General features: G+C 35.8%; 1 protein-coding gene across 42 annotated transcripts in view; it reads right to left on the reverse strand.

Annotated features, from left to right (window-relative positions):
- PTPRD (protein tyrosine phosphatase receptor type D) overlaps nucleotides 1–21,848 on the reverse strand; it is a 1,051,440-nt gene that overhangs the window by 583,708 nt on the left and 445,884 nt on the right. For all 42 annotated transcript variants that reach the window (XM_032441550.1, XM_015848960.2, XM_015848962.2 and 39 more), the window contains exon 6: nucleotides 15,640–15,688. The gene's annotated coding sequence lies outside the window, so the exon portion shown is untranslated. The remainder of the gene's footprint in view (nucleotides 1–15,639; nucleotides 15,689–21,848) is intronic.

Consider the following 21,848-nt stretch of genomic DNA (forward strand, 5'->3'; position numbering starts at 1 on the left):
GGAGACTGTGTCCAGAGGTCCCTTCCAAACCCTAATACATCTATTTAATTATTTTATAGGAGTTGAAAAAAGGACAAAAGAAAAATATCCTGAAGTGCACAGAATATTAGAGAAAAGAGAGAACTGCAAGTTCCTCTTGAAATAAGACCTAATTCCTCAGATCCTGTGTATTCTGACAAGAGGAAACCCTTTTCAATACTCAAGCTCTCTATAACTTCCTGAAGGGAGGTTGTAGTGAGTTGTGGGTTGGCCTTTTCTCTCATGTAGACAGTGATAGAACTAGAGGCAATGGTTCTAAGCTGTGCCAGGGCAGATTCAGGCTGGACATTAGGAAATACCCTCGGAAAGGGTGGTCAGGCATTGGAATGCACTGCCCAGGGAGGTGGTGGAGTCACCGACCATGGGAGTGTTCAAGAAACGTTTGGATGTTGTGTTGAGGGATATGATTTAGCTGGGAAGTATTGGTGATGGTTGGACTGGATGATCTTCTAGGCCTTTTCCAACCTTTATAATTCTGTGATAATTCTGTGATTCAAGAATATGGTTGTATATTCCAACACACAGTAAGTTTACTTAAGTGTATAAACAGCAGAAAATGTGTTGATCCATTAGCTCATTTGTGGTTTTACCACACTGCTATGGTTTAACCCTGGCAGCCAGCCAAGTTCCACACGGCTGCATGCTCACTATCCCCAGGCTACACTTATGTACCCTGTCCACAAAGTTTTTAATTTATGCTGCACAAGTAATGAGGAACTCCAGCACTGTAAGAGTGTCTGTAGCTATTTTGTGCTAGTGAAAAACTGCATTAAATTCTTTTTACTTTCCACAAACCAACTAAGCTGGTATTGTGTCTAGATCACACTGAATTGTAGAACCTAAGTAATTCATTCTCATAAAAGTCTTAGATTGACATAATCTCTTGTTCTAACTACATTATGTTAGTCTGCATGTTTTCAGATATGCAGAGGTTTATTTAATCTGATGTTATCTATGAAATGCTTCATTTGTGAATTGTATCTCAGAAGCTGTCTGGATTCCATATTCTACTGTGGCTTCTCTGATCCAAGAGGGTGACATTTTTGTGAAAAATTTGAACGATCAGATGGAGGACCACCTTCATATAAATAATTGTGATTTTTCTCTTGGTAAATATCATGATAAATGGCAGTTTTCCAGATGACTTAAGTAGACCCTTTTTCTCAATTTGATTTATTCATAGGATATTTTCTCATTATTGTGAAGCTGAGCTGAAAGTAACACCTTTTGTTTTATTATGTTGACCCATGATAGCAGAGGAGGAAATTGGTGGTATGGCAGTGGAGTTTGAACCTTCCAATATTCCATTATTATTATTATTATTATTATTATTATTATTATTATTATTATTATTATTATTATTATTATTATTATTAGTTTATTATTAGTTTATTATTAGTTTATTATGATTATAATTATTATTATTATGTTCAAATTAACATAGCTAGGAATCATTCTATAGATGGAATAATTAAAAGAGAAAGAAGGAAACAGAGAAAGAAAAAAAGAAAAGTAAGGAAGGGAAGAAGTGAAAAAATAAAGAAGGAAGTAAAGATGGCAAAAAAAGAAAAGGAAAGAAAAGAAAAGGAAAGAAAAGGAAAGAAAGGAAAGGAAAGGAAAGGAAAGGAAAGGAAAGGAAAGGAAAGGAAAGGAAAGGAAAGGAAAGGAAAGGAAAGGAAAGGAAAGGAAAGGAAAGGAAAGAAAGGAAAGAGGAAAGGAAAGGAAAGGAAAGAAGAGAAAGAAGAGGAAAAGAAAGAAAGAAAAGAAAAGAAAAGAAAAGAAAAGAAAGAAAAAGAAAAGAAAAGAAAAGGAAAAGAAAAGCAAAGAGAAAAAGAAAAAGAAAAGAAAGAAGAAAAGCGACAGAAGAAGAGAAAAGAAAGAAGAGAAAAGAAAAGAAGAGGAAAGAAAAGAAAGAGAAAAGACGAAGAAGGAAGAAGAAAAGAAAAGAAAAGAAAAGAAAAGAAAAGAAAAGAAAAGAAAAGAAAAGAAAAGAAAAGAAAAGAAAAGAAAAGAAAAAAAAGAAGAGAAGAGAAGAGAAGAGAAAGGAAAAGAAAGGAAAAGAAAGGAAAAGAAAGGAAAAGAAAGGAAAAGAAAGGAAAAAAAAGGAAAAGAAAGAAAGGAAAAGAAAGGGAAAAAAGAAAAGAAAAGAAGAAAGTATGTCAACAGAATTTTGAAGCTTTGAATTAAAAAAAAAAAAAATCCTTCAAAAATTTTGGAAACAAAATCTGTGGCTTCTATACAAATTATTTCTTTCTTCCTTATTTCTACCCACTTCTTTTTACTATTCCATTCTTGATTATTATTGGTCTGTAAGATTATCTGCAGTTAACTAAGGACAACATAACAGCTGAAAGCAAACTTAAGTAAAAGCGTCCGTTAAAGCAGTTTTTTCTTATCAATTTGGATATTATTTTCATTACTTATCATTTTTTTGCATTTTATCCAAATTTAGAATAAGTTTATTAATATATAAATTTAATACTGTTAACATTTTCTCACCAAACTGTATTAATAGAAAAGCTGAAATTAATCTTCTGTGCTGAAAGGTTGAATAATTGACAAGTTTTCTGGTTTTAGTAAAACACAAGGCTGTTTAATGTTTTTTTTTTTTTTCCTTGACTAGTAATTTTTCATAAAAAGTTGCAATTAAGCAAATTAAGCTGTCCACCATTTCTACTGCTGTCTGTTATTTTAACTACTAATATTACTACTAATTAATGAGTTTCTGGATATCCAAAAATACATAAAGATTTTTGCTGATGTCTCAGGGGGAAAGTTAGCAGGCTCTGTCCACATTAAAATTCCAGGAGTTTTACCAGTTAGTGTATTTTCAGTGTGTACTTCTATTCATATACAAATAGAGACAATTTTATTTACATAATTAATAATCTCTGTGGTAAGCCACTTGAAAACTAAAATGGGAAAATCCAGTGAGTAATATAATAGGCACCTAAACAGAAGATGAATAGAAAAGAACTGAGGGCTTTTGTGCTCCCACACAAAGAGTCAACTACAAAGTTCTGTTTTAGAAATATGATCTCAACTATATGATCTCAAATGCATATCACATGCTTCTAATAGATATTTCACATTAAAAAAAAAAATCTAAAATGAGAAGGCCAATAAACAAACAAACAAATAATAATTAAAAAAAAACACAAAAAAACAGAAAACAAACTTTTTTTAGAACATGAGATGATAAAAGCAATAGTTATCTGGCTGATTGTACAGCCTTACATCAGTGATAAATGCAGTACAAAAACATAAACCTCCAAAAAGGTGATAGAGCAGATAAAGACATAATAATTCAGTTAGGTGAATGTAGTTCAGCCTTAGAATTTGTGATCCTGTATGAAACCTGCTATACCTCATCTTCATCTCAGAATATCAAATAACAAAATGTTGTCATATGATTTACTGACCACATTCCCATAGAGGGAATAAGATGAAAGCCTCGCACCAGAAGCCATGGTTTACATGTGATACAGACAGTGAAAGAATATTTGGAAAGTAAACAGATTTGTTGAATGCATTTTGTCATATGTAAATACATTTCTCTTCAAAACGTCAGTCTGGCTTTATTCTAAATCCAATACAAATACACAGACTAAATGAAATGATAATGACCTGTGATTTTTTTCTTCCTAGTAGCAAAGTGGAAAATTAATTATTTGAAGGTGGTGTGAGTCATACTCCTTTCTCAATTACACGCTCTACACATACAATCTCAACAGTCCAGAAGTGAACTGCAGAGTTCTTAATAGCTTGTGTTCTTCCATGGAACCACATTCTGAATTCACAAAATTACTTAGAAGCAAACACTGTTGTATGTAATTTAGAATATTCAAGGTAATTTCCATGTAAACTTCCTTAAACTTATTTATTTTCCCATCGTGAATTTGGAATGTGTTGTAGGTTTCAACATGAGACCAAAGCTTTGTTCTGGCAGTTTACTGCACTCCCTAATAAAGCTGAAAAACTGTTTGCTGAGAGCAAACTGGTGGCAGGTGTTCTTTAGTGTTGACAGCTGCATTTTTGACATGGATCACAGACAAACTGTAGTGTTCACACTAGAACATCTGGAACATTTGATCAGATTTCAAGAGCTAATTCAGATGGATTGTCCATTTTCATTTCAAAAAATAAAGGGAAAATAGTATTATGGTGCACAGTTCAAATTAGCACTTGAATAACTCCTTAAAAAATTCTCTGAAAAATCCGGTATGCCTAGCTAAAATACATACATTCGGTAGGAACTGTTCTGTGAAGTACCACTAGGTTAAAGTATGTATTTTCTCACACAGTGCCCAGAAATACTATTAAGAAATGAAGAACTAATATAAAAAACTGTCTTTCATTAGAACAGAACCTGAAGTGACAGGATTTGAATACATTCTGGCATATGTTGCCTTCATTCAGAAAAAGAAAATTTAACACCAGCTAATTTGCATAAGCAAATTGTATTTATTATTATTATCATTTTACATGCTATGATTTGATTATCATTATTTTAATAAGTCTAGGAAACCCCTGGTGCAAAATCACTATATATACACAGAACAAGAGAAGGGTTGATGTTGGCAGAGATATCAAGAAGTGACACATTCCAGAGCCTTTGCATAGAGAGGGACAGCTATAGCAGGATGCTCATGACTATGTTCAGATAGCTTTAGAAAACCTCCAAGGACAGAGACTCCCAACCTCTCTGAGCAAACTCTTTGAGTAATTTGTCATGCACACAGAACAGAAGTGCTGCCTGGTGTCCAAATGGAACTTCCTGTGTTCTAGTTTGTGCCCGCTGCCTCTTGCCCTGGTACTGGGCACTCCTGAAAAGAGCCTGTTTTGCTCCTCCTTGAAGCATCCTTTCAGTCTTCAGACAAGAACCCCACTGAGCCCTTTTTTCTCCAAGCTGAAGAAGCCCTAGTTCTTTCAGCCTCTCCGCACAGTAGAGGCTTCAGTCATTTGATGGCCTTGGTGGTCTTCCACTGGACTTTTCCCAGTATGTCCATGTCTCATATTTGGAAGGCCAATTGTAGGCACAGTCTTCTAGATATGGCATCACCAAAGCTGAGTGTAGGGGAATGATCCCCTCTCTTGACCTGCTGGCAATATTTTGCCTGGTTCAGCCAAAAGTAAGTTTAGCCTTCTTAGCAGCAAGGGCCCATTGCTAAGCTATGTTCAACTTCTTGTCTACCAGAACTTCTAGGTCCTTTTCTTCTAGGCTGCTTTCAAGCATGTACTGTTGCACAAGATTATTCCTCCCCTCACTTCCCATCAGTGGACCTCATGAAGTTCACGCCAGCCAGCTTCTCCAGACTGTAAAGGTCCATCTGGGTGGCAGCATGACTCGCTGATGTATCAACAATTCCCCTCATTTTCCATCATCTGTAATCTTGCTCTACCCCACCAAAGTCCCCCTCCCACCCTGTTTATTTCTCTTCAGAAAATTCTTTAGTCAAGCCACCAAACAGAGCAGTACAGGAAAAGCAAAGCTGTGATCAGAAATAAATTGTTTGTATAACAAACAAGCTATTTCTAGTTGAATTTTTACTTCTGAAATGATATATTTCAGTTCTTATTTCAGAGATAGGAAGGCATACACACATGTAAACACAATTCCTCAATCTTTTCCTCTCTGAGGAGAAAAATAATACTGTTGTCCCACTAGGACTTCCACAAGACAGGTAGAGAAAACATGCAAGAGATTATTCTGTGATTGAATGCACTTAGATAATGTCATTAACACTGCAGAGAATTTGGAAACATATAAGAACCAAAAGAAATTTAGTTGCATATGGCAAATTGCACTGAATTACATCCTGTTGTTTGTTTTATTTTTAAATATTTTTTTTTTTGATCTGGAGGTCATTTTGCATGCTGTCAGTCAATCAAAACACACAGAATAACTACCAGAGGAAGTGGGACATGGCAAAGTCTAATGTTGATGTTTTCATCTACTGGAGTTTGACGCACATTCTGTTTTCATCCACAGCATTAGTCAACTCTACAAAGCACCGACCCATTATCTCTCTAACTGCTTAGAAACCAGAATGATCATGAATGCATACTTACAATTATCTAACTGAAGAAAATACATAAATATTAAGAAAATAAATGTACATGTAGTCTTAATAAATTACTGCAAAAATGTGAATGAATGTCTCAGAAAAAAAATGTACAGAGGAATGGTGTCTTCCTGACTAGCCATTCATCTATTCTATGAAATAGTTGTTTTTGAAATCTTTCCTGTCACTTCTGATGTTTTTGCTACGTTACACTTCCATAGTTTTGTTATAATTCCATAGCTATGTTATAATTCGATACAGTGTCTGTTAGCAACCTATTGTCTTTTGGAATGTTCTGTACTTTTTTACAGTTATAGGAGGGCAATATTTTCAACAGTCTGCACACTAGTTCTGTTCTGTACCAGACTCCCCTACCCTACATAATTACCTCACCTGGTGCCTATGCCAATTTTACTGTGGTCAGAATGCCCTAGTCTCAAGTTTACTCTGTTCGGAAGCTTTCTTTGTGAAAGGCAACTTATCCTATGCTACATACAGAAATACTGGAAATTTCCACTGCAAAAACACAATCTACCTCTCACAATACATATAGGTGTATTGTGTTATGGTTCAGATAAATCAGCATCGTCCTCGTGGTCTCTGGAAAATATAATTTCTTAGTTGCTACTAGATTGGAAGGGTTGTTCTATCATCTTTTAACCCATGCTTTCCCTATTTTATTCAGCATTCTTCGTGCACAAGACATCATGCCAGATTCTGTACCATCATTTTTTCCCTGATTAATAACAGCAGTTTTGTGGCATGTCAGGTATAACATAGTCAGACCTGTACTTAGTAAACTGTGAGTTATTGTGTTGCCTCACCACTGAATTGCCTTCAATGGCATTTAATCTAGCAAAAGGCATGCCTTCACTCCTGTACTCACATGGTATGTTTTTGAGTATTTATTTTCTGTTTAAATAAGCAAGCTGGGTTAAAACAAAATAAGGAAGCAGTTTCTACTCCTGCAAGGTACTTGTTGAGACTCAGCATTACACCACCAATGTATTATTTTTTTCAAAGTGAAATAGAACTGCCTATGACTATTAAAAATTGATCATAAAAAACTGAACAAATGGAGAAAGAACATAACTCAAAGTCACTTGTTATCAGTGCTATTTCTATTTCCTCTACTAATGACTATATTGCCTTTGTTGAAGAGCTATAGGAGGAATGCATGGCATAACTTAATCATGATCTATTTTTTACATAAATAGTTCCTCAGACTTTGTTTTTCATTTGAGAAAACAAGCTTATCTGTCCCAAAGGAGAAAAACTGCCATGACAGAAATACAGGAAAAAGCATAGGTTTAGTTAAAGATGGTTGTTGGATATGAACAATAGGAAATACCAGAGTAAAACTGTAAACAATATTTATAACAATCTTTATTTACACTTTGTTAGGGTTATTTTTCACCAACACTAATTGGATCAGAAATAGCATGGAAAAGGAGCCCTGTGTTTATATCAATCTAATAAAAACAAGTTAATGAAACATAGTATTCATCCACCTGGAGTTGAAGGAGATCATTAAGAAACCTTTAAGACATGTCTGCACACTGATGTAGATTCAGCTTTATGTATTTGGTAGATAAGGAAGAGCCAAGCTGAAAAACCTAAAATCCCATCAAAAAACAAGCATCATATAACTGAACGTTTCCTCTGGTTTAATCTCTTGTGCTTCCAGAAAGCTGAAAATAGGAAATTAGCAGGGAAACTTAACTTTTTTCAGGTTTCTCAGGTTGTCTGTCCATCCCTAAAGTCACAGGTCACAGAGGTCTAGTGATTCACCTTAAATCTGTTCCAAGGTCAGCTTATGGTTTTCTGTATACACAAAGTATTATTAGCTTAAATGTATTTTGTATTTTCAGCAGTATTTGAAGACTTTTATGCCATGTTTCCCTGTCAGCAGCAAAACCCAAAGGATTATTCCACAAAAGCACAGACACAAATCAGTGATGGAACTTGAGAAGCAGCATGAAACTGCAACAGGGGAGGTACAAGCTGGATATTAGGAAGAGGTTCTTTAGTGAGATCCGCTGAAGTGGTCAGGAACTGGGACAGACTCCCCAGGGCTGTGGTAAAGGTACTGAGCTGCCAGAGTTCAAGAAGCACCTGGACAAAGCTCTCAGACTGGTCTGGGTGGCTGCCTGTGGGACCAAGACTTAGACCTGATGATCCTTCTGGGTCCCTTCAGGCTCAGAATATCCTGTAAATATTTCTGTAAATATATATATAAAACTAGGGTAGTATGGTTAAGTAATGGCTGGACTAAATGTCATTTCAGGTCTTTTCCAACCTGAGTGATTCTACATTCTCTGAAAAAGAGACCCTCCACAACTTTTCTGTATGCTCCCATTTAAATAATGTAAGTCACTGAGACATATCTTCTAGCATAAGTGCAAAACTGACAAGAACCTTAAAAATGCAGAGAAATGTATATTTTTTCTTTAAAAAACAAACAAACAAACAAACAAAAATGGGGAGAAAAGAAAGAGAGGCAAAAAGTATAACATATCCACTTGCCCCTCTGTCTGTGTCTTGGCTAAACATGAATTCATTAATAATTACAATATAGGGTTTGGGTTTCATTACATGAAGAAGTTTTCCCTAACTTTCTTTCGAGATGAAGCCACTTGAAGAAGTTTATCTTGAACACAACAATCACTGCTCATCATACTGCCTAAACCTATCTTGATATGTAAAGAGAGAAAAGATACATGCAATACAAGATAACCTTCCAAAAGTGCACAAATATGCAACAAAGCAGGATGTGTAACCATCATAAGATCTTGTTCCTTTTATGCAGTGCTTCAACTTCACAAACAACTGGTCACCTAAAATTGAACACTTTTTTAGAAAAAAAAGTAGATAGATAGATAGATAGATAGATAGATAGATAGATAGATAGATAGATAGATAGATAGATAGATACAGATATAGATATAGCTGTAGATTGCATTGCTACTTTGTGGTAAATCATTTTTACTGGTAGGGGAGCTAAAGGTGCAGAGACTAAGGACCATCAGGGAGTGTGAGTGAAAGACTGATTGGTGGAGTGACTGGTTGGCATGCTGTGGGGAAGGATGCTACAGAGATACTCCCTGAAAAGTGGTTGACCCCATGCCCTGCCACAGTCAGACAGAACAGACTGATGAAGAGGGTTGGAAGAGAATCCCGACTCAGCGTCATGGGAGCACCCCTGGCCTGCCTAGCCTGCTTCTCCAGCTCCCTCTAAGCAACAGGATTCAGATGCTGGAAACTGAAGAGGAGGTGAGTGGTAAGGAGATGGACAACCTGCCTAAAAGGGAGCCTAAAGCGGAGCAGTCACTCCCATGCCTTGTGACTTCCTCTGTCATGAAAGAAAGAAGGGTGATTGTGGTGGTTGACACCCTTCTCAGAGGGCCTCATATGCAGTCTGGACCCAAGCCATTGGGAAGTGTGCTGCCTTCCTGGTGCATGGGTCAGGGACATAACTAGGAAACTCCCAAAGCTGGTTAAGTCCACTGATTATTTCCCATTATTCATAGTTCAGGTAAGAAGTGATTAAATTGCTCAGAGAAGCCTACAAACTATGAAAACAGATTTCAGGAGTTTGGGGCTTTTATTTCAAGGAGCAGATGCTCAAATGTTTTTTTAGTCTATAACTTCAGGGGCAGTGACGCACATGGAGTGGGCTTGGAAAGCGCAAGCAGTGAACAAATGTGAGGGCAAGGTTTTTCCTATTGCCTCAAAGTTTGCTAAGGATGGACAAGTCCAAGCAAGTCCTGGGCAAAGGTTGCGAAATCCTTTGTTTGAGGGACTCAGATGGGCAAGGCCAGGGACAACAAGAGAGAGATAAGCTGCAGATGCACGGCTATGAAGTGGTCTTTTGTGTGGGCTTATCTCAAGGAAGATGGCCATCTCGGGGGTACTCACATAATTATTAGCCAAGTCCCTGGGAGTGCCACATTGGCAGGAAAGAAGTAGAATAAAAAGAGCATGGACAAACCATGAAGTTAGATTTTCTGACATCAGATGCCTCACTACATGACACCTGCATGCTGAAGAAGATACCTGCATGCTGAAGAACTTCAAGATTGGCATCTGGCTTCAGATTCCTCTACTGTCGCCATACTGTTGCCCACAGGCTCTCCTGGGATTGCTGCTCGAGACCCTGCTCCATGAGACCTTGCTGGTTCTTCCACTGCCTGCTCTGCACTGCACTGGTCTGCTGCTTGTGGCCTGCCACTCTGCTGCAGCTCTCCCCAGTGCCTTTTTGCCTCAGACCAACGAAATAATGTGTGACAGGACGCTGCTGCTTCCAGGTGGTGACTATTCCCTGCCTTACACAATTCTTGCCCTTTTTTCTACCTTTCCTATCGCCTACTTTCCCATCCCCATCACCCTAATTTTCAGTAGTCGCTGCTCTCCCCCATCTTCTCAGCTAACTATTATTTGTAATAAACTGGTCAGAACAACATTTGAACGTTTGCTTCTTAATCTTACACTGGGCATAATTGTCATGGTTGTGCATGTGTAGAGCACACATGGAAAGAAGTATATTTCAAAAGGAATCTGCTGTGTCGGCTGGGAAAGAATGAGTGCACCTTGATGTGGGGGATGCCCTACTAGCGCTGCCTTTCCCCTCCACTGCTGTCATGTTTTCCTTTTTCTGGCAGTTTTGCCATTTTTCTCAAAATTAATAAATAATATTGTGTTAGGTTATGGAGCTTGTTTTCAGCTTAGGGATTTACATGGAATAGATATAAATTGTTAAGAAAATAAGGTTGCTTATTGCTCACAACTATACATATGAGTGTGTGTGTGTGTGTGTATTAAGCATAATGTAATGATGTAGAATAAGGGGTGGAATGTCATGGTTTAATAATTTTGTAATTTTGCTATCAGTATTCCACATCATAACATCATATAAAGCATGATTAATTTTACTGAATGTGAAACTTACAGAAGACAACTACATATCCCAGAGAACTTCACAGTCAGAGATAAGTCACGGGACCTGGACACTATATAATCTCACTCCCAGGCTGGACTGACGTCTTTCTAGTTCTGGAATTCAGGAGAGCGTGTGGGAGCCTTCAGCCATTTTGCCTAGAGTCACAGTAGGCCTCTCAGTTTCGGGACTCATTGTCTCTCCTATTTTGCTTGATTTGTTAGCTTAATTTCAATTATATTGTATTATATTGTGTTATCTTGTATTTCAATATAGTGTTTAGTAAATAAGTGTGCCTCCTTAGATCGTTGCCGCTGTTTTCTTTTCCTAATTAACTTTTCCTTTCAGCCTAGGGCCCCTGCGGGGCCCACCTTTGGGGCTGAACTCGCCCCCCTGTCACGGACGCAGGTAGATTTTCGTTTAAACCGTGACAAAAGTACCTTGCCTCCCTCCTGTAAATTGGAGTGAGACAACAAATAGCTCAGATGTTGCTGAAGCAGAAACTTTGGGCTGTTTGATTATGGGGCAGTTTACTTGACCCTTGGCCTGTTGTCTGTGCATGGATCCTACCTATCTCAAAGGGGGCAATGAATCCCAGCTCAGGATCTAGCAGGGCTTATTGAAATAGCTTTAAACTATCTATGATGGGGGAAGTGGACAAAACAGAGCTCACCAGAGATGAGCCTAGAGGAATGATTCTTGAGCTGGGGGTGAGGCAGATCAATGTGCCATCATGGCAGCAGATCTTTTCTGCTGTGTAGACAGTCACAGCCCTGGGCACTCAATCAACACTGGTAAACAGTGAAAATATTGTACGTTGTTATCAGTTAAGATATTGTCTTAGCTGAAACCAGGTCAAAGAGAGAGCACAGTGTACTGTCAAATTCACCTGTCATGACTGCCACATCCACTTAGTTAAATCAGTGCCCTGTGTAGTACACATTACATGTACTTGTGTTACCTGGTAAGTAAAATAGAGTGATTACCAATGATAATATTTCAGCCTACCTAATGGCATCTCAAAAGAAAACAGACCATTTCAAAGAAAAGCAATGGATGAAGGAAGAGTATTCAGTGAATGTCAAGACAAATAATATGGGATTGTGCTTAATTTTTTTAATGCCTAAATTTCTTTTCTCTCTCTCTTTTTTTTTTTTTTTTTTTTTTTTTTTGTGTGTGTGTGTGTGTGAGAGAGAGAGAGAGAGAGAGAGAGAGAGACAGTTAATAAAGATTACAACTTGAAAATACTATGCAAAAATGTGCTGCCAAATTCATTGTGTAACATGGAAGACAAAACAGCAGAAATGAGAAAAATCTGTCATGTCTCTCTATATATTTATTTTTAAAACTGCAGATCTAATTGACTTTATTTTAAATGATAGTTTAGTGGTAGTAAATCTGATTGAAAAAAAAAGAGATTTACTAGCTGTGAGTATGTTATCAAGTAACATATATAAAGTATGGTAAATATAATTTGTAATGATAAAAAAAGTCTTTTCGAAGATTAGTCTGTATCAACAGACTACAGCCAGGCAAACTGAAGAAACAGGAAAATCTATCAGCAGATAGATTTAGGGAGTAAAGCTGTTAATTTCAAATTTTACGATTTGGTGCTAGTTGGAAGTACTGATGCTAAAGTATGGCTCAACTTGTTATTTTTATTAGATGTAAAATGATAATGAATATAGTGTCATTGAAGAAATTACTTTTTTTGCTGCCATTAAAAGACACAACTAAATCTCTTGACTTGTATGAAGCATGAAGAATTACATTCAAGCAATTTTCTTAATCTCTGTCAACATATATGGTATAGCTACTGATGGTGCTCTGGTGATCTCAATTAAAAAAAAAAAAAAAAAAAAAGAGTTATTTATAAAATCCATAGAACTATAGAATAGCCTGTGTTGAAAAGGACCTCAGAGATCATCTAGTTTAGTCCCCTTTCTGTGGGCAGGGTTGCCAGACTAGTCCAGACTCCCCAGAGCCACATCCAGCCTGGCCTTGAATGCCGCCAGGGATGAGCATCTCTGGGCAACCTGTTCCAATGCATCACCACTCTGAGTGAAAATTAATATTAGTTGATGTAATTGATGCCAGAACCTCAATTTTCATGAAATATCACTATATCACCGCCGTGGTTTTATGATTCTTTTGTTGCTGGCATTCTATATCATAACATCATGTAAAGCACTGGAAGTAAAAGAGTTAATGTTCTGGTTCATTGGACCACTGAAGCAGGTCAGGATCCTCTCTGTTCACTGCCGAGGAGCACATGGACCTCTGCCATACGTTTTGCCTGCAGCTTTAGAGTAAGCCCTTCGGTTTGGACACTCTCTCTGTCATTTTGTTTGATTTGTTGGCCTCAGTTCCAATTGTGTAGTGTTGTATTGTATTATCTTGCATTCTGATATAATACAGGAGTGGGAAGATAATAATAAAGTCTTTCTTACTTTAATTATTATTCTTTTTCAGAAACAAAAAAAAGTTTGGTATCAAAAGATGACATGGACATGTTTCTGACAAATGCTGAAGTAAGTTCTAAGTATTTTTCTTTCAATAAAAAAATTTCAATATTTTGAAACAAAATTTCATTTCAATATTTTGTTGTTGTTGTTTGTTTTGTTTTTTAACTTAAGTCACATAATTTTTATTTATTATAATTATCAATTGACGAGTTGTCATAAACAAAAAATGTTCTTTAAACTGTCTTTAAAATGCTGACTTCCCTCATTACAAGCTACTATTGGTTTTCCATACTTTTTTTTTTCATCAAAAATAAAGCTTTATTATTTATGATACATGTAAACTTACACTTCCATTTATTTTAATAGCATCATAAGGTAGAAATTCAACACAAATTCTGTATCAAGTGACACATTATTGGCATTAGAATCCATTACTGACTTCAGTGCATTATTTTAAACACACGCTGTTTCCGCAACCATTAGATGTTAATAAACTTACAAAAAGCAGACATCCACATAGATAAGAGTTTTGAAAATACTGCGTTTCTTACTACAAGAATTTTCATGATTAGTGGGTTTTTACAAGAATTTGAGTAAGTTATGTGTTCCTGTACTCACTCTTCTGGAAAACAATAAATCTAGGAGATCTGGAATTAAAACTGGGTTATTGACTTACAAATGACAACTCAAAATCACATGCAGGTGTACAGGAGCCTGCAGAGAAGACCCTGCAACTGCAAAGTGGAGCAGGTGTAACAGCAGTACTCCACTTCTCAGTGAGCATGAGCTTAAATGCAAGAAAGTGTTTCACAGAAAAATGAAAGAAAGGGGACAGAAATAAAGTGATGAAATGCACAGATAACAGGGAAAAGTATTATCTGTAAGTGATTAAAATTGATACAACAAAGTTCTGGAGTTTAGGCTTTCACAATAAGCTTCTGAAATATACAGCTTAAAGCTTAAAGGCTTTAACTCGCTTTTAGAAACTGATGTAATAAAGCATAACATATCTGCTGTGTTGTTTTCTGAACTACTGTTTTCACATGAACAGTGGAATCACAAAATAAAACTGTCAGACTGTTCTCCTGGGTTTAGGTTTACATTATCTAGGAGCATTGGTTTTTGCACATATATATGCTGTGCATGATAGCTATATGTGTTATGCAAATAATGTTTCCTCATGAGTTTTTGATTGTACACTAATCATATTGTCTCCTGTTATAGAAAAAGCATGTGACTTTATTTAATATAATGAAACAAGCTTAAAGCACAGGAGACTATTTTGGTACTTTGGTTAAGTTTATTTATCTTAATAGCTTTATTATATTGTATTTAAATTGTTTTTAACAACATACTAAATTTCAACATACTTCATTCAAATGACATCACATTTAACATAGGTTTTCTCAAAAGTCTTTGTGCATGGAAAAGAGAAAAAAAAAAAAACCCTGAACCACGAATTTCAAATCTTAATTTTCATTCTGAAACCTATCCAACTTCTATTTCATTTCTAAAGACTGTCATATTAAACTTCTGTTAAGAGGAAAATATTTTGATTAACCCCTTCATGTGATAAAAAGTTTTAATTCCCACTGTTCCTGACAGTAATTCATTCTGAAACTACAGTTTCTTACAAGAGATTCAACATACAAAATTGTCATTTATGTTTGAAGAAACTATGTTGTAACAGTCACTCAACTTTTTGATTGATATTATCTCTCTCACTTTAAAACTGTATTTGTTCCAGCCTATATTATTTGTAGTCCCAAAATGCAACACTGCTAAGTTTCCCAAGTGTCTGTAATGTAGATTTAGAAAAAAAACTTCTTCACATTCTCTTGGAAGGATAAAAACAAACAAGCAAGCAAATGAACAAACAAAAAACAACTAAGAATTAATAACTAACATTACCGGCTTATTTTATGTTTCCCTTTTCCAGAGGCATGGATTTTGCGAAATCCCTCTGCCCCACTAGTCATGGAACCAGGCCAAACCAGCCTGTAAACCACTGACAACTGGTTAATACTCTCTGTATTATTTTTGTGATTCAGGAATCACAGCAATATGTTGTAATGTAATTCTTCCCATAAATATTCAAAATCATGGAAAAGAAATAGAAAAAATAGTCACTCACCCTCAGCTTAGAGGTTTGGAATTCTTTCAGAATTTCTCTATCCTGAGATCTGAAAAATACAAAACAAAAGCTTTCTATCACCATTGGCAATAAGTGGCTGGATATTAGATATATGATAGAAAGTAGGTAAGTGATAGTTCAATACCTCAAACAATTAACAAGCACATATATTATAGGAAAATCTAAGCGTATAAACATTCACTGGCTTTGAGTGAAGCATTTTGTACATCAGAAAAGTAACCAAAACTTTAATGTGTATTCATTTCAGGTACACACAAACACACAAACACATGTACATTATCATGATCACTACTACTCCTCAGCAGTGTTCCGAAGAAAAATTTAATTAACTTTCTCTCTTAGCTGAGAATTTGTGGATTTCCATGGTACTCAGTGTATGCCATGGATAACTGTATATATACAAGAAATTCAGATTGCACACCCAAGCTGTTCCATTGAAGTCCATTATTAACTTCCTTCAGATGTTTTTTAGAATAAGTAGAAAATAAGCAATTCTTCTGGCTAACAAATTATTTCAGTGCTAAGAAGATACCAAAATGAAAAAATCAGTTTCTTCTGAATAAGCAGAGGAAGAATGATTTGTACAACACAACTCCTTTATAAGCATCAAATATAAATAATTAATCATTGAATTAAAATGAATTTCATAGAACTGGATGTAATTCTTTGGAACTATTAAGATTTTCTAAATTTAATGATACCGCGACCACAGTTATCCAATTAATAAGGTTTGAGTTTATCCAGTAGCTTAATAAGAACAATCAAAACATTTATTTTCCTACAGTAAACTAGGCTCCAACTTTTTTCTCTTTATAGTATTACATTAATGAAAATTAATGCTTAATTTTAAAATCTTGCAAAGATACATAGCAAAATACACAAATTTTAAATATGTCTGAATAATAGAAAAGAAGGATGAAAAAGAAAAATACTGCATGATTTAGAAAAAGTATGTGTGTCTGTAATCTCGACATCCTATTATTTATTATAATATGGTAATCCATTCAGTGCTTAAGATATTGCCAAGCTCACATTTTTTCCTTGCTTAGCTATTATTACTTTGTTTATGTTTTTGTTTCTGTTTTTGATTTGTTTTTGTTTTTGTTAGTGATGGCTCAAGGAAGTGCAGATATTTTTCCAGTTTTACAGACAGATTCAAAAATAAAAATGAAAATAAATAAATAAATAAATAGAAATCAGATAAGTTTGAACATTGTTTATCCACCAAAAATAAATTCAGGTTGCTTTTACATTTTAAGATACTGACATGAAGTATTAAGTTGAACATTTATAACTAAGAATGACACAGGTCCAGAAACTTTTTCTTATTTGAAGTCCTCAGACTTTTCACCACAAGCCCTTAATCACTTCCTGCTTTCAGAACTTTTGAGGTTCTGAGAACATTACACTGTTCTGTCATTGCAGATACTGAACTTATGAAGGAAAATAAATAAATAAATAAATAATCACCACCAATAACAGAAACACCTCCTATATTAAAAGATTAAATTAATTTCCTCTCTTAAATACATTTTCCTAAAATATCCTTTTGCATTTTGTACCTTTCTTTGTTTACTTTTTCAGTTTACAATTTATTTACAATCAATTTATCCAAAAAAGTGTAAATTTACTTATCGCCCACATCAATCTTCCTCGTTCTTTTATTTTGAATATATGTTGTTAGTCTTGTAAAACTTTTTGATATTACTAAAACGTTTCTATATATAATGTTTAGTTCACTATGGAAAAGAAAGAGCCTGTTTAGTTGGAATCATGACCCTGAGGTAGTATTATCACAGTGGAAAGTGAGAGTTGGAAAAAAGGCAAGATTTCTTAAAAAATTAAAAATAAATAAGAGTACTGAAATAAAGGTAACGAAGCTGACTAAAAAAAAATGGTGAATTACATATTGTAATGAAACACAACCAAAGTTAGTAATAAGAAAATATTAAACATATCAAGGCTTATGGAATGCAGGACTTAGACGAAAAGGAAGATCTTCTTAGTAAGTTTCAGATGAATTTTGTTTGCAATTGTGCAGCAATGAAATTTGTCAAATAAGCTTCCACAACTTTTAGACTTGCTTCATTTTTGGCTCTCGGAAACATGTAAAATTAAATTGTATTAAAAAAAAAAGCAGGATTATTTTTTGAGCTTTTAAAAGTACTATTCAGCGTCATAGCTCTGATTAAAAACAATAATACAAACAAAGAAATAATCTCTAGCCTTGCAGATAGGTTAAAAAAAAAAACAACAAAATAGTTGTATCTCTCCCTTTTTGAAACAGTTTCAGATAAGTTGAACAATGCAGATGTTTACATATTACATCTGGACTTTTCCTGAATTCACATTTATTAAGAACAACAGAAGATTATAGAGGTTTTTTGTTCAATTGGTTGGTTGGTTAGTTGTGGTTTTTTGTTTTGTTGTTGTTGTTGTTTTTTATTTGTTTGTTTGTTTGTTTGTTTTTTGTTTGTTTGTTTTTAAGTACAATAAGAAAACATAAATGGGATGAACAAAAGATTCTGAGAATGACTGTTTTGGATACTGCAATGTAAACTGCTTCAGTTCATAGAATCACAGAATTGCAGGGGTTGGAAAGGACCTTAAGTGATCACTGAGTCCAACTGCCTGACTAAAACAGATACTCTACAACAGGTCAAACAAGTAGGTTTCCAGACTGGTCTTGAATAACTACATAAAAGAAGACTCCACAACATCTCTGGGCAACCTCTTCCAGTGCTCCATAACTCTTGTGGTAAATAATTTCTTAATGTTATTATGGAACTTCCTATATATGTTTTATGCCATTACTTCTTGTCCTGTTGTGACATGCCATTGAAAAGATCCTGGAATTATTCATTTTGCCACCTCCCCTTTAGATATTCACCTCTTGAACACTGCCAGGGATTGCAACATCACCACCTCCTTGGGCAGGCCATTCCAGTGCCTGACCACTCTCTGAGAGAAAAAGTTTTTCCTTATGTCTAATCTAAATCTTTTCTGGCAAAACTTATGGCCATTTCCTCAAGTCCTGTTTGTTGCCTGGGAGAGTAGGCCAAATCCCTCCTCATTACAATCTCCCTTCAGAAAGTTGCAGAGTGCAGTGAGATCTCCTTTGAGAATTCTCCAGACTAAACAATCCCAGGTCCCTCAGCTGCTCCTCATAGGACTTGTGCTCCAGATCCCTCACCCCTCAAAGAGGAGATGCTCCGGTGCTTTATCATTCTTGTGGCCACCTACTGGACTCCTCCCTGTATTTTTTGAAATGGAAAGCCCAGAACTGAATGCAGCATTCTAAATTTGGCCTCACCAGAACATAGTAGAGGTGGATAACATCATTTGACCTGCTGGATAGGCTCTTTTTAAGACATCCCAGGATACCGTTGATCCTCTTGGCAACAAGGGCACACTGCTGGTTCATGGCCTACCTGTTATCCACCAGGACCCAAGAGTCCTTCTCCTCAGAGCTGAACTCCAGGTCATCTGCTAAACTGTACTGACGTATAGTGAACCATAGAATCAACTGAGTTGGAACCGACCCTTACAAGTGACCAACTCCCCTGCAATGAACAGGGGCATCTACAGATTGATCATGTGGGTCAGAGCACGGTCTGGCCTGACCTTGAATGTCTCCAAAGATGGGGCATCCACTACCTTTCTGGGAAACCTTTTCTAGTCCCTCACCACACTCATCCTAATAAAGTTTTTTCCTTATATTTAGTCTAAATCTTCTCTCTTTTAGTTTGGTATCTTTTCCTTGTCCTCCTGAAATAGACCCTTTTTATACGTGCCCTCAAGACACTGAAGGGTCTTTATCAGGTCTCTTCAGAGCCTTCTCTAGACTGAACAGCCACAGCTCTTTTAGCCTGTTCTCATTGGAAGGGCATTCCATTCCTTGGATCATCTCTGTGGCCCTCCTTTTGATGTTCTCCAAAAGGTTGATATCTCTCCTGTATCAGGCTTACACATCTGGACGTGGTACTCCAGGTGAGGCCTCACAGCACAGAGCAGACAGGCAAGATCACCTCCCTTGACCTACTGACTGTGCCTCTTCAGATGCAGCACAGGATGTGGCTGGCTTTCTGAACCTTTAAAGCACATTGCTGGCTCATGTACAGCTAGCCATCCATCATTTCTCCCACGTCCTTTTCAGCAGGGCTGTGCTCTATTATTTCTTCCACCAAATCCAAACAAACTCATTGAAAAATCCTTCCTAAACTAGAAAACCTTGTTCAGCAGTACTGAAAAACAAAACAAAACAAATTAGATTAGAAACATTTCTTTCAGGTAGAATATCATGTTTTGAAAAGAATAGGACAAGGAATTTAAAAGTGACACTGAGACTGCAATCATGAATCAAAATGGACCAAGCAAAACTTATCAGCAAACTACTACAACATTACTTGTTTTATATTCCAGAAGGAAAAAAAGAAAACAACAACAACAATAAAAAGAAAAAAAAAAAGTATCAACAATCTCAAAATACTATTGACACTATTTGCGTTCAAGAAATGCTTGGATGGAACTGGGGCTGCATATTATGGGGAAGAGGAAGCTGAGGGGGGACGTTACTGTTCTCTTCAAATACCTGAAAGGTGATTACAGTGACCAACAGGGCTGGTCTCTTCTCACTGCTGACAGGTGACAGGACAAAGGGAAATGGCCTCAAGTTGCACCAGGGTAAGTCCGGGTTGGATATCAGGAAAAACTTATTTACAAAAATGGTTGTTAAGCACTGGAATAGGCTCATCAGGGAGGTGTTTGAGTCCCCATCCCTGGATGTGTTTAAAACTGTTTGGATATGGTGCTCAGGGACTTTGTTTAGTGGAGGGTTGTTAGAGTTAGGGTAGTATGATTAGGTTGAGGTTGGACTTCATGATCTTTAAGGTCTTTCCCAAGCTGAGTAATTCTATGATTCTATGAATGCACTAGATGATCACGGAGTTCTTTTCCACCTTTTGTGACTCTATGATTCTAAAATTGAAATGCCAAATACCATTTGTAATATGCTTTAATGCACAATTACACAGTGTGAATTTCATCTGTATGCTTAACAATTTATGTCTTCTTAACATGATTGTTAAAAGGTGTAACAAAATATTTAACCAGTAAAATATTTATGAATGATACTACAAATAAAAATGAGTACACTAATTCACAGAATAAAGATCTGCAAAGAGTAGATATTGTCAGTCATTCCAGAGTAATGTACAGTTCAAACTGGGGACGAGAACATAAATCATACCATCTTCCCTTCAAAGAATAAAGACTAAATAAATTTCAGTGTTTTTACTATTAGGTAGAAAATCTCCAAATTCTTTAAAAACAGGTAGGCAAAACTCAATTCCAATTCTGCATTGTTAACAGAAACATTGATTGAAAAAGTCACTTGTTTTTTTTTTTTCCCCTGTGCATAAATATTTCTGCTCCACAGAATAATCTTAAGATCTTTCAGTGTCTTTAACTCAAGTGCTGAGAATTTTAATTAATGTTTCTCATATCCTTTGAGAGGTATGGCATAAAAAAAGTTATTTTGTTTCATACCAAAGATTATTTCCATTAATATAAAAATAAAATATCAATAAAATACTTTATTTCGTTATGTTGTCTTGCCAGAAAATTAATCATAATTTGGGGAAAATATGAAGTGCATTTTCTGAATGTAATTTGATTTTCATTTAAGTAAAAGTGATTTATTCTCTAGATTTACAAACTCTCAGAAGCCATCACACTATTCAGCAATATTTAAAATTTTAGCCAAGTCATATATTTGTAGGATGTTTTTTTAATCAGTTATTAACTTTTTAGAGCATTTCTTTCCTCCTGTTATTCTTCAAATCTCACAAGACCTTCATTAAATGTATCATAAAAATTTTAGAAAGAAAGCAGCAATCTATTACTTTATTCATTCTATTGACTTTGTAATTTGAATAAAAATCACTGACAAGAATCACAGAATCACGAAATTGTAGACATTTGAAGGAACCACGGGAAATTATTGAGTCCAGTCCCTTTACATAGCAGGCTCTCTGCAGTATGTTGCAAGGAGAAAGCATCCACACAGGTCTCAAGTATTTCCAGAGAAGGAGACTCCACAATCACTCTGGGAAGCCTGTTCTGGTTAACCTCACAGTAAAGAAGTTCTTCCTCATATTTTTATGGAACTTCCTGTGTTGCAGTTTTTA

Source organism: Coturnix japonica, chromosome Z (assembly GCF_001577835.2).
Source record: "Coturnix japonica isolate 7356 chromosome Z, Coturnix japonica 2.1, whole genome shotgun sequence".
Classification (NCBI taxonomy): Eukaryota; Metazoa; Chordata; class Aves; order Galliformes; family Phasianidae; genus Coturnix; species Coturnix japonica.